Genomic DNA, 16,416 nt, shown 5'->3' with positions numbered 1-16,416 from the left:
TTGACAATAGAACATTCTAGTTTGATTCATAGCATTAAAGAAGTCTTTTCATCGGTGGCCATTTGGTCCATTACATCAGTGCCTATTCCAAATCAGATCTATTTATTTCAATCCTGTTCTGTTTTTTTTCTACTCAGTAGATTAATTTTTCTTCAATTACATTAAATTTAGAATACAACCATGGTATTTAAATCGTAAAACAAAGCAAACTATGTACGTATGAGGAGCAAGGCAACAAATGTAAATGAATGGGAACCTAGACATAAAGATGCGGTAATAGACACATAAATGACAAAAAGGTAAAAATACAGGATTAGAGGCTTTTTAAAAAATTGAGCAAAGAATGATAAGGAATGTAGTAAAGGAAGAAAAGAATAAAGGGATATGAGAGTAAAGTAACCAGAGACGTAGAAAACAGACTATAGAGGGTTAGAAAAACCCAACACTAGGTTGTAGTCCAACACGTTTATTTGGAAGCACTAGTTTTTGGATCCATCCATCATGATGAAGTAGCAGCGTTCCAAAAACTAGTGCTTCCAATTAAACCTGTTGGACTATAACCTGGTGTTGTGTGATTTTTAACTTTGTACACCCAGTCCAACACCACCACCTCCAAATCAAGCCATAGAGGTTTTGCTTTGTATGTAAGCAGAAAGAGTTTACTGAGAATTAACATTGGAAGCAGACTGGTAAGTATTGCCAGAGACACCATACCCAAATATCTTGTAGCTATCTTCATGATAGAAAGCTAACAGTAATCAAATCATGGGATGCACTGTTTCACCTTTTTGATTATATATTTTTTCATTCTCCCAGTCAAATAATTACAGATTTTGCTCCTTCCCCAAATCTCTACCTAAGCTGTCTATAGCCTTTTTGGCCTCCTTATGTCCTCTTTATATTTTACTTTACGACCTACTTTGTGTTGTCAGCAATATGTAGCAACCATCCTTCCATTCCTTAATCCATTCACTTAGCCTGTAAAAAAAGTTGAGGCTGCAACACTAATTGTTGTGGTACACCACTTTTTATATCTTACCGTCCAGAAATTGACCCATTTACTTCTAGTCTCTGTTTTCCATTAGTTAGCCAATCATATCCATGACCATTTGTTATCTCCTACACAATGAGCCATAATTACTGCAATGTGGTACCTTGGAAAATGCCTTCTGAAAAGTAGATGTTATAATGCCAGCTCATTGTTAACATTCAGATTCCAGAGTGAAACCTGGCTTAACAGATCTTAAGTTGTTTCTTTGAAAATTAGTTACCGTGTTGGCCAGTCACTGAGCATATTCACATAAGCTGTCAATGTATTTTTTAACAAAATAACATGAATTTGTTACACTTATAAAAAGAAACAAAAACTATGATAATTAAGACAATTTGGCAATTTCGTCATAAACAGCAAAAAGAAGGATTCAATCCATCCTTTGCAGACATTCAATCCTGATGAGGTAGCCTCGTGACTTTTTTTTATTATTTATTACTAAATTGAGGTTTCAAGCATTTATTTGTGGTGACTTTCTACACAAACAAGCAGTCACAGGCTAACTCACTGACTTGTCATCTGGGAGAAAGGGACACAGGCCTTTCTTCAGCCTATCTGCTTGCACTGCTGAAAAGAAATTAAGACTCCTTTCCAGCTCCAGAGACCTGAGGACTTCAAAAAGCTAAAAACTGCCCCTCTGCTAAAATGGATTATCTCTTTTGAACTTAATCTATTTGAGAACATATAGCCACCCAAGAGAAAAAGAAAATTCTTTCTTGGCATTGTCTGAAATCATAGAATCCCCTTATAGAGTGGAAACAAGCCATTTGGTCCTCCAAAGAGCTTCCCACCTATCCCTAAATTTCCTATGGCTAATTCACCTAACCTACACATTCTTGGACTGAGGGGGTAAACAGGAGCACCTGGAGGGAACCCACACGGACATGGGAAGAACATGCACACTCCACACACAATCAGTGAAGAGCGGAATCGAACCTGGGACCCTGACACTATGAGGGGGCTGTGCTAACCACTGAGTCACCGTGCGACTCAATGGGTGACGCCTTATTTTTAAATAATAATCCCAGTTTCAGCTTCATGCACAAATTGAAACAACCTTTCCACTTCTGTACTGTAATTCCCTTTAGGACCTTATTTGTTTTAAGCAAAACCATAAGGATTCAGAGATTTTTGGCGTCCCACAATTCCAATAACTTATGCAATACCACATTCTTGCTTATTATAGTTTTCTTGAGCCCCTCCCTCCCTTCTATCCTCTGATTTACAGCTATTTCTGGGATATTACTTGAGATCCCTTTTTAATGAAGACTCATGTAAAATACCCATTCAATTCTCGATGTCATTATTTTGTATTATAAATCCCTGGACTATAGGATTAATGCTCACTTTGTTTCTTGAAGTATCAGTTGAAATTCTGACTGTTTCATATTTCTAGCTTTTTCTGAAAGTCTAATTTTGCTTAATATTTTAGTTGTTCTTTATTGTTTTTTTTATATTCTATTTATCACCCATCCTTATGCAAATATATGCTTTTTCTTTATGTTTGATCTTTTCTTAACTTTTTAGCTAACCATGGATGTTGGGTTCTCCCTTTTTTTTCTTGCTGCAATTTATCTATCCTGTGTTTTAAGACATATCCCCTTAAATTTCTGTCATTGCATCTCTATTCTTGAATCTTATTTGCTAGTCCACTTTAGTTGACTGTTCTTTCACTACTTCATAATTGACTTTAAGTTTAAAATACTAGACTTGGAACCACTCTTCTGTCCTTGGAGAAAGTGAGGACTGCAGATGCTGGAGTAAATGGTGGCACTGAAAAAGCACAGCAGGTCAGGCAGCATCCAAGGAGCAGGAGAGTTAACGTTTCGGGCACAAAGGAATGTCATCCTTCTCTCCATCAAACTGAATGTGAGAATCAAATGTATAATGATCACTGCTGCCAGGGGCATGTACATTGCAAGATCATTGGACAATACTATCGTACTTAACACTACCAGGCCTAGTACATCTGCTTTCAGGTTCAATCCAGAAGGTACTATAAGAAGCTTTTCCCAAAAATATTCTCTAAGCTCCTAATGTAGGCCAACTTTACCAATTTGATCTTTCTAGTCCACATGTAATTTAACATCCACATGACTATTGCCATACCTTTCTGACAAGCTTCCATTCTTTCTTCACTTATACTTCAACTGACCTTGTTGTTACTGCTAGGGGGCCCAACTGTCACTCCAATGAGTGACTTATTGCCTTGATAATTTCTCTTCTTGACCTAAAATATTTCCATCCCATCCCTTTCTATTGTGCTAATGTCATTCATTAACAGAGCTACCCCTTCATCTTTTACGAACTCTTGTCCTTCTTAAATATCCCACATTCTTCAATATTCAGGTCTCAGTATATACCATCCTGCACCCATGAGTAACTTATCACATATTATTTATTTCTATTTGCACTATCAGTTCATCTGTTTTGTTTCAATTGCAATATGCATTCAGATACAAAGCCTCTGGATGGCTCCTTTTTTTTTATTTTTGGAACTTCTCCACTATTGGTTAACTGTTAGATTTGTACTCTTTATTCATTCCCATCACAGACTGTTTATAATTTCCCATGTTAGTACCTTGCTTTAATGTCTTTTTTCCAATTTTTTAATTTATCATGTGCTCCAAAATTTGATCCCTTGCCTCCACTCTATACTTCCTACGAATGCATTTCTTAAACACGATTCCCAACACAGTTCAAATGAAGCCCTTTCTCATGGTACAAATCCCACATTCCCTCATACTGACATCAGTGCCCTGGAACTTACTTCTCTCACACTAACCTTTGAGTCACATGGATTGTAAAGTTTTAGTATGCAAAAATTATAACTAATGATAGTGGGATGTTTGTGTTTCAAGTGATCGGAGTTGAATATAAAAGTATAGAGGCTTTGCTTAAATTATACAGAACATTGGTGTGACCACATCTGGAGTATTGTATATCAATCTCCTTATATAAGAAAGTATATAAATGTGTTGGGAGCAATTCACAAAAGACTTACCGGACTCATACTCCAAATTGGCAGTTTGTCGGAACAAGCTAGGCTTGTATAATTTACAAGAGGAAAAGGTAAATTAGATGAAACATGAGATGAAGATCTTGAGGATTCATGCTGCAGTCAATATAATAATGCTTCTCTTGTGGGATAATCAAAAATTAGGGTCGCTGCTTAAAAATTAGTCACTATATAAGACAGAGATGATGATAATATTTTTTCACAGTCCTCAGAAGTCTTCTTCAACATGGGGAAGCAATGTCTAATTATTTTTAAGGAAAGGGAAATAGATTATTGCTAAGTGGGCAAAAGGTCATCAGAGGGAGGCAGCAATGTGGAGTAATCCAAACGGTCGTTATTTTGGTGAATGGTAGAGTAAGTTCAAGGATTTAGTGGCCTACTCTAGTTCCTAATTCTGATATTTGTAAATATATTCATATAAAAGCATCCTGAAAGTAAGGAGGAGCCAAAGGTCAGAGACTTAAGGACATTCAAAGAAATAATACTATAGAAGTTACTGGATCTAAAATTTGACAGAGTCTCTTTTCATGATGTTCATAACCTCATTTGAAACAAGGTGACTTACAGCTATAGTGAATGATTTGATTCTGATCTTCCAGAACTGCCCAGATTCTAGAATGATCACTGTAGATCAAGAAGTCACAAAGAGGTTGGAAGAAAACAGGGAGCCTTGTATTATTTATTCATTAAAAAGATGTGATACGATCACTAGGGATGCGATAACAAGATGATTACAATGTTATAACAAGGTTGGGCAGAGTTGCCTTGGATTTAGAACAATGAACTAAGAAAATTCCAGCACAAGAACAGGCCCTTCAGTCCTCCAAGCCTGCACTGATTCAGATCCTCTATCTAAACCTGTCGCCTATTTTCTAAGGATCTGTATCCCTCTGCTCCCTGCCCATTCATGTAACTGTCTAGATACGTTTTAATAAGGCTATTGTGACCACCTCTACTACCTCCGCTGGCAATGTGTTTCAGGCACCCACCACCCTCTGTGAAAAGAACTTTCCATGAATATCTCCCTTAAACTTTTGCCCTCTCACTTTGAACTCATGACCCCTAGTAATTGAGACCCCATTCTGCGAAAGAGCTTCTTGCTATCCATCCTGTCTATACCTCTCATGATTTTATAGACCTCAATCAGGTCCCCCTCAACTTCTGTCTTTCTAATGAAAATAATTCTAATCTATTCAACCTCTCTTCATAGCTAGTACCCTCCATATCAGGCAACATTCTGGTGAACCTCCTCTACACCCTCTCCAAAGTATCCACATCCTTTTGGTTATGTGGCAACCAGAATTGTACACAGTATTCCAAATGCAGCTGAACCAAAGTCTAATACAACTGTAACATGACCGACCAACTCTTATACTCATCATACTGTCTGATGAAGGAAAGCATGCCAAATACCTTCTTGACCACTTTATTGACCTGCGATGCCACCTTTAGGGTACAAGAACACCCAGATCTGTTTCTACTTAAATTTTCCCAACGCTTTTTCATTTACCATTAGTTCGTTGTAGAATTGGATCTTCCAAAATGCATCACCTCACATTTGCCTGGATTGAACCACATCTGCCAGTTCTCCACCCAACTTTCCAATCTATCTATATTCTGCATTCTCTGACATTCCCTTTCACTATCTGCTACTCCACCAATTTTAGTGTCACCTGCAAACTTGCTAATCAGACCAACTGTACCTTCCTCCAGCATGGATCCCTGTGGAACACAACTGCTCCCAGTTCTCCATTTTGAGAAACTCCCTTCCACTACTACTCTCTGTCTTCTGCCCAGCCAGTTCTCTATCTATCTAGCTAGTGCACCCTAGACCCCCATGGGAACCTTATCAATGCCTTTCTGAGGTCTACGTATATGCCATCACTTCCCTCATCAATCAACTTTGTCACTTCTTCAAAGAATTCTATTAAGTTGGTCAGACATGACCTTCCCTGCACAAAATGATGTTGTCTATCACTGATAAGCCTATTTTCTTCCAAATGTAAATAGAGCCTATCCATCAATATCTTCTCCAGCATCTTCCCTACCACTGATGTCAGGCTCATACCTGGATTATCCTTGCTACCCTTTTAAAACAATAGCAATTCCAAACATTAACAATTCTCCAGTTCTCCTGGACCTCACCTGTGTTCATGGATGTGCAAAGATATGTGTTCAGGCCCCAGCTATTTCCTATCTCACTTCCCTTAGTAAACTGGGATGGATCCCATCCAGACCTGGGGACTTGTCCAACTTCATGCGTTTTAGAATATCTAACACTTCCTCCCTCTTTATGCCTAGAGTAATCAGACATCTATCTCTAACTCAACATCCGCCACCTCCCTCTTCTTGATGAATACTGATGCAAAGTACTCATTAAGAATCCTACCCATCTTCTCTGACTCCACGAATAACGTTCCTGATTTGTCCTTGAGTGGTCCAACCCTAACTCTAGTTACCCTCTTGCTCCGTATATTTGAATAAAAGCCTTTGGGATTTTCTTTCACCCTGTTTTCTAAAGATATTTCATGACCCCTTTTAGCCATCTTAATTCCTCATTTCAGATTGGCCCTACTTTTGATTTTCTTCCAAAGCATTACCTGTTTTCAGTCGCCTAGACCTCATGTTTGCTTCTTTTTTCCTCTTAGGTCGTCTCATAATTTCACCTGTCATCCTAAGTTCCAAAATTTTGCCATTTTTATCCCTCATTTTCACAGGGACATGTCTGTCCTGCATTCGAAGCAACCTCTCTTTAAAAGCCTTACACATATCAAATGTGGATTTACCTTCAAACAGCTGCTCGCAATCCACATTCCCCAGCTCCGACCGAATTTTGTGAGAGTTGGCCTTCCCCCAGTTTAGCACTCTTCCTTTAGGACCACTCTCTTTTTTGTCCATGAGTATTCTAAAACTTACGGAATTGTGATCACTATTCCCAAAGTGACCCCTTACTGAAACTTCAACCAATACCAGGCCCAGTATAGCCCCATCATGAAGGGGATATTATTTTTGAATATTATTCACATTTTTTGAGACTGGTAGCATGTATAAGAAGGGATCAGTAGATATAATGTATTTAGAATTGCAGAAAAATAGAATTACTCAGTGCCAAATACAAGTTCTCTCACAAAAATCAGAGTCATGGAGCTTGGGGTAACATCCTAACATGGATTTTTGATCAGTAGACAGTAAACACAGTAGATTTTCAGGTTATCAGGCAGTTGCTGGTGGAGTATTGCAAAGAACAGTGCTTGCTCTCAGCCTTTTATAATCTACATTATTGACTTATATAAGGAGATTGAGTGTAATTTATCTATGCTTGCAAATGAAACAATATCAGAATAGAAACAAAGCTATGAAGAGAATCAATGTAGTTGGTTTTTGGTAGGTTAAATGTGTGGACAAGCTTCTGGGGACTCCAGAAAGACATAGAAAAATAAGTTATTTACTAGGGAAAATAGAAAATCAAAATAGACTTTGAATGGCAAGAGGGAGGGAAATGTAGTTATTGAGATGAGCTTGAATGTTCTTGTACACAAATAAATTTAGTTTTATATTTCCTGAAAGGTAGAAGAATAAGAGGTGATTTTATTGAAACCCTCAAGATTTTGAAATGACTCAATGATATCGACACTGAGAGTTTGTTTCCCTGACTTAAACGTCTAGATTGCAGTGTCAGGGTGATCTTTTAAGACTAAACTTAAGATAAAGTTCTTCACTGAATTATCTGGCACAAGGAAGATGATTGTGGTTGTTGGAGATCAGTTATTTGAGTTCCAGGAGATCTCTGCAGGAATTCATGAACTACCAAAGTCTGTCTGCCATGAATAAGGCATAAGTCAAGCTTAGAGTGGTGCTGGAAAAGCACAGCAGGTCAGGCAGCATCCGAGAAGCAGGAAAATCGACATTTCGGGCAAAAGCCCTTCATCAGGAATGAGACACGGAGCCTCCAGGGTGGAGAGATAAATGGGAGGTGGTGGGGCTGGGGAGAAAGTAGCTAAGAGTGCAATAGGTGGATAGTGGTGGGAATGAAGGTGATAGGTCGGAGAGGAGGGTGGAGCGGATAGGTGGGAAGGAAGATTGGCAGGGAGGACAGGTCATAAGGATGGCGTTGAGCTGGCAGGTTGGAACTGGGGTAAGGTGAGGGGAGGGAAAATGAAGAAACTGGTGAAGTTCACATTGATGCCCTGGGGTTGAAGTGTTCCGAGGTGGAAGATGAGGCGTTCTTCCTCCAGGCATTGGGTGGTGAGGGAATGGTGGTGGAGGAACCCCAGGACCTGCATGTCATTGGCAGAATGGAAGGGGGAGCTGAAATGTTCAGCCATGGGGCATTGGGTTGACTCTGATCTCCAGCATCTGCAGTCCTCACTTTCACCATGCATAAGGCATAAGTCAGTAATGTAATGGAATTTTCTCTACTTGCCTAAATAAGTGCAGCTCCAAAAATACTCTATGAGCTTGACACCATTCAGATCACAAGTCTGTTTGCTTGCCACTATATCCAGAAATATTCACTCTGTCCATCATTAGTGCACAGTCACAGAACCTTGTACCACTTCCAAGATGCACCACAGAAATTCACCAAGGCTCTTTATCAAGGACCTTTCAAACAGGACCCTCTAGTATCAAAAAGGGCAGCAGATAATAGGCACACCACCGACTATAAGTTCCTTCTAAACCACTCCCAATCTGACTTGGAAAGATAGCACCATGCGTCAATATCAGTGGGCCTAAATCCTGGAACTCTCTTCTTAATAACATTGTGAGTGTACAAATGGACTGCAGCAGTTCAATAATGTAGCTCATCACCACCTTCTTAATGGCAACAGAGGTAATAAATATTGGCCAATGCAGTGAGACCCATATCCCATGAATGAAGAACAAATTCAAACAGCAGAGATTTCTTGGGATTCTTTACTCCAAAGATTAGTGTATAGGTGGTTGCTCAACACATTTCAGGCTGTGTTGGACAGATGTTTGATCTCCTAAAAAAACAAATTGACAGACAGAGAAAACAGGAAGGTGGTGACAAAGCTAATACTCAGCCATGGTCATATTTAATGCCAGTGCAGGCTCCTTAGACGATGTGGCTTGTTCCTGTTTTTGTCTCTTACATTCAAGTAAACACAGAATGTTGACAATGGCAGAACAATAATGGTGAAGAAAGCAAATGTTACTTTAGCTTTATTAGAAAACAAAGAATTGCATTATAAGAATAAAAAAGTCATTATCCCAATTATATGTGGCCTTATTGAGATTACATCTGGAATACTGTGTGCAGTTAAGTCTTCTTCCCTCAAGAAGGATGTATTTGGCTTAGAAGGAAAGCAGTTATGATTCACTAGATTGACTTTTGGAATGAGGTGTTTGACCTACAAGGACATTTAGATTACACTCAGTTGATCTTCCCTGGAGTTTCGAAGAATGAGAGATGATCTACATATAAAATTAATTCAGAATTGGACAGGATAAATGCTAAGTAGTTGATTCCTCCTCACTGTGGAGTCCAGGGCTAGGGGTCACTGTTGTGTCATGCACTGATTAAGACTAAGACATGCTCAACTGCTGGCAGCCATTATTGAACAACATTGTTTAAACTTCTCTTTGAGAGAGGGATATAAAATAATACAGATAGGTCTTGTCATATGTTCAAGTCTTCATCTTAAATCAAGGGTAGACTACATAGGCCTGAGACAAGAAATTCACTGAACAAGTTGTAAACTTTGGAAACCTCTACTGCGGATAATTGTAAATACTTAGGCACTAAACATATTAAGAGTCAAATAGGTTTTTGCACAGTAAATAATCAAGTGATGGTGTCACTCCACAGGATGGTGTAGCTAAAGTAGGTGTTATCTTCTTGAATGCTGAAATGGACTCAAGGAACTAAATAGTCCCTGTGTCTTACATTCTTATGTATTGATAATTCTGTTGAAATGAGATGAAGGAGTATAATTTCAATCTTGTGAATGATCTGACCTTGAAAAAGAAGTGGGCTTTGGTCAGCATTGCTGATGAGACAGTTTGCGTTCATTACACATCTACCACTAGTTAAGTAGATAATATAATTAAATGAATGTAAATTAGCTACAAATGTTAAGTTGGGTAGCAGTATGAACTTGTGCATTGATTCTAATTTGATTAATATGAAATACTTACGTTTTATTTTCACCATACTGCTATTTACAATTACACTGCAATCTGCAATAAATATGAAAAGTAGTTCAGTAAGGTAGTGGGCATGTATAATCTAAATATGTATATTGACGTTTCATTTGAATAGAATTTAATTGCAGGTTAATCTATCTATTGTTCAGTTGCTCTTCAGATAGTGCCATTTTCTTGCAATATGCTTTCAGCTTTTTTACTCGCTTTCCATCTTCAATGTTACACTTTAATTAAAAAAGAAAACTAAGCAGCTAAGCTACTAAATAAATGAACACGGTGGCTACTAGCACTAAAATTGATTGACCTTTGTAATCCCTTATTGCTGTACAGCACAGCAACTTTGAAGCAATCAGGATTTTCAGCAAGCTCAGTGATCATTAATAACAACATTGCCAGCGCTGACTATGCAACACGTCTCTTTAAGGAAGAGGTCTATAAGCTTATAAATGATTGATGGTGATATTAGCACACAAGCCTTGAGTGAAAAATTGCCTCTTATAGTGCCACTTGTGTACTGATGTATTTTGCTGATCTCCTTGTGTCCTCCAAAACAATGGGTGCTTCTTGTGTGTCCTGCATGACCAACATATTAGTGGAAGGAAATGCATAATGCATGTAGTGTGAGGTTGTGAATGGGTCCTATCTTGAGATCCCACAATTTAATTGGCTGTTATCACACCAGGATTTCATAGGGAAAAAAATGTCCAGGCCAGAATCTTCAGGGTTCAGTCTGCAAGCTACAAGCTTGTAAGGCTGAAAGATGGGCCAGTACAGGCATCATTTAAAGGATTGAACATCCAAATTGAAGGTAAGTTAATTTAATTTGATCTTCTTCCATTACAACATTTCTTAAAGTCCGGGAGGTCTTCTGATGAGTTCTTACATTTGCCAATGTCTCATGTTCTCATTGGAATGGTAAAAGAGTAGGTTTCCTTTTCACACAAAAGCTAAGAGAGCAGCTGCCCCAGTATGTATCAAAGCTAGAGATGAAGTAGAGGCTGTAGTGAGGAAGTTTGAAAGCCACAAAGGGATCAGTTTCATGTTTTACTTCTCTTTCAAGGCATACTGGGGACTCAAGAGTTAAAAATTCCACTACCAAAGAGACTCACTGCAGTATCAATTGCATGTCTTGTCCTCTTACAGAATAGACAGAACATCTCAGTAGGGAGGAGGCAGACTGACTGTTAGGGAAGGAATCCATTGGAGCCACACATGTGGATTCCTCTGCAGCCTCAGATATTTGACCTCCCCAGACAAGACTGATAGCCTTGGGCACAACCCTGTTAAACTGCCTCCTGCACCCATTATCTTGCTTCCCCTCTGTGTTAGCATAGGTATATGAATCCCCCAATGAGAACAGGCAAAACCTTTCTGTTTTAATCTCTTCCCATCAACACATGATCATGCAGAATACAATAATCTGTCCTTGTAGTCCATTCACTCGTTATCACAGGACATCAACATTTACTGGGCTTTGTAAAATTATAATTGCCCATCTTAAACAATGTAATGACAATCAACCATGAGACTTATAAACCTTTTGTATTATTCCCATAATAAGTACTGCCTTTGTGTGTAGAGCAGAGATTTGTGCAGAAGTGTCATCACAAGCAGAGACATGACCAGTTTTGGGGATATTGAAAATCTCTCGTCGGCTCTCCGATAATAAAGCATTTACCGTTGTGCTGAAACTTGTGTCGTCTAGATTTGTGGAGCAAAGTATATGTCAACATTTAGTGCTGTGACTCGGACCTTACCATCGGGAACATTTCACTGGGCTGAGTAAGTGACACGAAAGTCTGAATTGAACAAAACAGAGTGGTAAGGGTACCCCGGGCTATTTTAACCCAGACTGCTTCTTGTGTTCAGCCAGACAATCTGTCCCTCACACAGTGGAACCGGTACCTTGAAGAGGTTGAATGAACCATCCAGACACAGCTTGACAGGTAGGAAAGTTTTGTCAGATTGCTCTGAATTGCTGCCGGGTGACATTGGCTGCTCTGTATGTTTTCCTATAGGAAAAAGATCGGGACTGGGGATCCCAGTCAGGGAAGTGTTCATTTGGTTTAGGGAGCTGCTTCTTTCAGATTTGGGCAGTGGAACTGAATATATAAAAAGGAAAGCGGGCAAACTCGGTAAATTTCTCACACCGCAGTGTTGATATTGCCGGTGAAAATTGTTGATAGCAGAGCAAAAGTCATAAGTTAAAATGGGACAGTCCCTCTATGTAGTTTGGAAGGGGGACAATCTGTGAGAAAATACCTGATCAGGAAAATGGTTATAGGGGTTGTAGGCCCCTCTGAGCGATTGGCCATTTTAGTAAATTGCTATATACAAATTAAAGGATATCCAGATTGAACTTTTGAGTGGTTGTGATGGTATGTGTTGTGAAAACTTTCATTTGAATGGTGAATTAATTCCAAAACTATGACTTTTTAGCACTTTTAATTACGATCAAATAAGTCTTGTCTCACTGAGAAGGGTAGCCAAGCATCAGTCTGCTGTCTCATGGAGGACACAGAAGTGCCCCGTTGCAAAAGTAAGGTGCGGGGAGAGGAAATATAGAGGGTGGGTGCAGAGAGACTTTGTGGGATAGGATTCATGTGATCCAATGCCTGGATGCATTTGGGAAGGTGACTGAGGTTCATCAGTCTCCTAAAATTAAAGAGATCGCAAAAGCATCCGAGGGCTCTTTCAGGATGCCCTCCCACCACCCTGGCATCCTATTCCCCTCAGTACCCCTAAAGTTACCGTCAGTGCTGAGCAATCTGAACCACAGGTGGACCTGCTCACTGTTTTGGTTGCTCCTGGCCATGCAGTGAGAGACTTTTACAATTCTCAATACTGGGCTACAAGTTACTCGTGTCAGTACTCAATGGAGTCCTAATGTCCAGATGGAAAGTGCTGGTGATTTGTGAAGCTTATCTGCTCATTTCTTAACAAAAAAAAATCTAAAACTAACATTGAGGAAACTCACCTCAGACTTTAACATTAATTCATTAAGTGGAGGAATTACATTGAACTTTATTTAGTTTAATTAGAAAATTGTAAAGCAGAGTATAACGGTCGATCTAGATATACCAAACCAACAACATTGTTTTCGAAAAAGCGACTCTGGTTGAATTGAATCTTTGTTGCAGACCCGTTTACCTTCACTTAATTTTAAGACTGCTGCATCTCCTTTGTTCGTATGGAATGCCATTCATAGCTTTATGCTCTATCAATTTCCTCCTTGAGAACTGAGGTGTCAGTTCAACATTATCTTGCAAAACAAAATCATGTAACAAAAGTTAACAGACTGTTGTAAATATCTATGTCTTTGGGTTAGTCATTATTTGTGCATATGAAACATCTTGACAAGACTTTCATTACTGCTGCTGCAGTCATTTCACAGCCTAGGACATTACAAATGAGCAATGACTGATCAGAACTGCTTGATAAAAAGTCAAAATTGGGGATTTACATTGAAAGACTAGAACCAGGTAATTATAATGGAATTCAGAGTTGGAAACTGTGCACATTCTACATTATAGCACTAGATTTTGATTAAATGAATTTTCAGTTTATATTGAAGACTCTTAACAAATCTCCTACTCGATAGGTAAAAAACTTGTGATTGGGTCAGCTGAGTAGGATATGCACATACAATCCTGCTACAATTTCATATGTATGGTCAAAAACAACAAACTCTATGATAACCTTATCTGGACTTTCCTCATTCTGTCAAATAACAGGATAAAGGAGAACCTTAAAGATGTGAATGGAGAAAACATAGGACAGTGAGATCATCCTCGATGTTCTCTGTCACATTAGATGCCATGTGTTTCTCTGCAAGCAGCCCTACAATACAGAGAACCACCTCTTTGAAGATGAGACATCTTACATTTGCAGCAGTTATGCTGAGTTCCCTTATACCCTTTTCCACTTTGTCCTTCAGAGGTTGTTTCTTTGGTGATATACCATAGCTGAATAGCTAGAGGCAATGAAAGACAGATGTAAGCCTGTAGGCTTTTGTAGGAATGTGGGGATTTAGTTAGAATTTTAGCTGTGAATCCTATGTGCTTGGGAGTTTTGTTGTGTAAGTGACGGGATTGTGGTGTACTGAGCAGGTAGGATGGGCAGGAAACTTCATGTGAAGGTGACCATCACTGAGCATGTGAGCTCAGGGCTTTGACCCTAACCTCCATGAGTTCCTGCTGTCAGTCTGTGGACCTGTCGGGCTACCAGAGCACATGGAAGAAAGAAATAAAGCAGTGTCATAAAGATGGCCCACCACTTGGCTGACACTAACAGGCACCAGCTCAGATATTGTCACTGAAGGTACCCACTGATGATGGTGAGGAGTTGGGATCAGCATGTAATGACTCATTAGATACAAGTGGGCAGCAAAATGATTCTATGGTTAGCACAATTGCCTCACAGCATTAGGGACTTGGGTTCAATTCCTCCTTCAGACTGCTGTCTGCGTGGAGTTTGCATGTTCTCCCTGTGTCTGTGTGGGTTTACTCCAGGTACTCCACAATCCAAGATGTGCAAGTTAGGTGGACTAGCCATAGGAAAATGTAGGGTTACAGGGATTGGGTGGGCAGGGAGTTTAAGATGGGATGCTCTTCAGAGGGTTGGTGTGGACTCAATTGGCTAAATAGCCTGCTTCCCTGCTGTAGGGATCCCATTCTCTTCTAAAGATGGTAATGAAGGTCTCCTAGCTCCTCTTGAGAGGTGGTACATCTGCATTGTCCACCTTCACTAGTAATGTTTCCTGTGCCACACCTATGGCACTAGAACTTTTCAAAGATTTAAATTAAAACAAGCTTTTTCTGCAACTTCTCTTTAAATTAGAGCCTGCCTTTAAAAACAGCAGGCTTGCTGTGCCACATAATCTTCATAAAACGCTGCTGGATTACCCTGTTATGCACAGAAGCTGTGAGCTGCAGGGGTGATGGTGGCATTGTTGTATTGTCACTGGACTAATGATCCAGAGACTAAATTAGTATTACAGACACGTGGATTCCAATTACACCACAGCAAGTGGTGAACTTTGAATTCAATCTTTAAAAAATCTGGACTTAACAGATGTTTTAATGGTGACTGGGTAACCATTATCAGAGAATCATGGAGATCTACAGCAAAAAAAAGGCCCTTCTATCTATCATGTCTGCAGCAGTCAAAAACAACCACTGAATTATTCTAACCCCATTTTCCAGCACTTGATCCGTTGCCTTGTATGCCTCCGCATCAAAAGTATACCTCTAAATATTTATTAAATGTTGTGAGCTTCTGCCTCTACCACCCTTAGTGAATATGCCCCAGATTTAGTTTTAATTCCACCAGATCCACTCAGATTCTGATGTCATTATAGCCTTCATCCAAACATGACCAAAAAAGCTGAACACCAGAGAGCGGGTGAAAGTGACATTAATCAAGCATTTGACCAAATGTGCCATCACTGAACCCAAACAGAAACAACAAAACAATGGAGATGGGGGGAAACTAAGGAAGATGGTTGTGACTGTTGGACGTCAGTCATCTCAGCTCCAGGATAGCACTGGAGGAGTTCCTGAGGGTACTGTACGTAGCTCAACTATCATCAGCTGCTTCATCAATAGAGCATAGTCGTGGAGTCATAGAGATGTACAGCACGGAAACAGACCCTTCAGTCCAACTTGTCCATGCCGACCAGATATCCTAAATTAATCGAGTCCCATTTGCCAGCACTTGGCCCATATCCTTCTCAGGCCTTCATATTCATATATCTTTCCAGCTGCCTTTTAAATGTTGCAATTGTACCAGCCTCCACACTTATTCTGGGAGCTCATTCCATACATTCATAACCCTTTGCGTGAAAAAGTGGCCACTTAGGTCCCTTATAAATCTTTCTCCTCTCACTGTAACCTATGCCCTCTAGTTCTGGACTCCCCCACCCCAGGGAAAAGACCTTGTCTATTTAACTTATCCATGTCCCTCATGATTTTATAAATTTCATTAAGGTCACCCTCAGCCGCCAAATCTCCAGGGAAAACAGTCCTGGTCTGTTTAACCTTTCTTTATCATTCAAACCTTCCAACCCTGGCATCATCCTTATTAATCTTTTCTGAACCCTTCAAGTTTCATAACATCTTCCTACAGGAGGCAGACCAGAATTTCATGCAATATTCCAAAAGTGGCCTAATTGTACAGC

This window comes from Hemiscyllium ocellatum, chromosome 6, assembly GCF_020745735.1.
Source record: "Hemiscyllium ocellatum isolate sHemOce1 chromosome 6, sHemOce1.pat.X.cur, whole genome shotgun sequence".
Lineage (NCBI taxonomy): Eukaryota > Metazoa > Chordata > Chondrichthyes > Orectolobiformes > Hemiscylliidae > Hemiscyllium > Hemiscyllium ocellatum.
Note: the sequence above shows the minus strand (reverse complement) of the source record.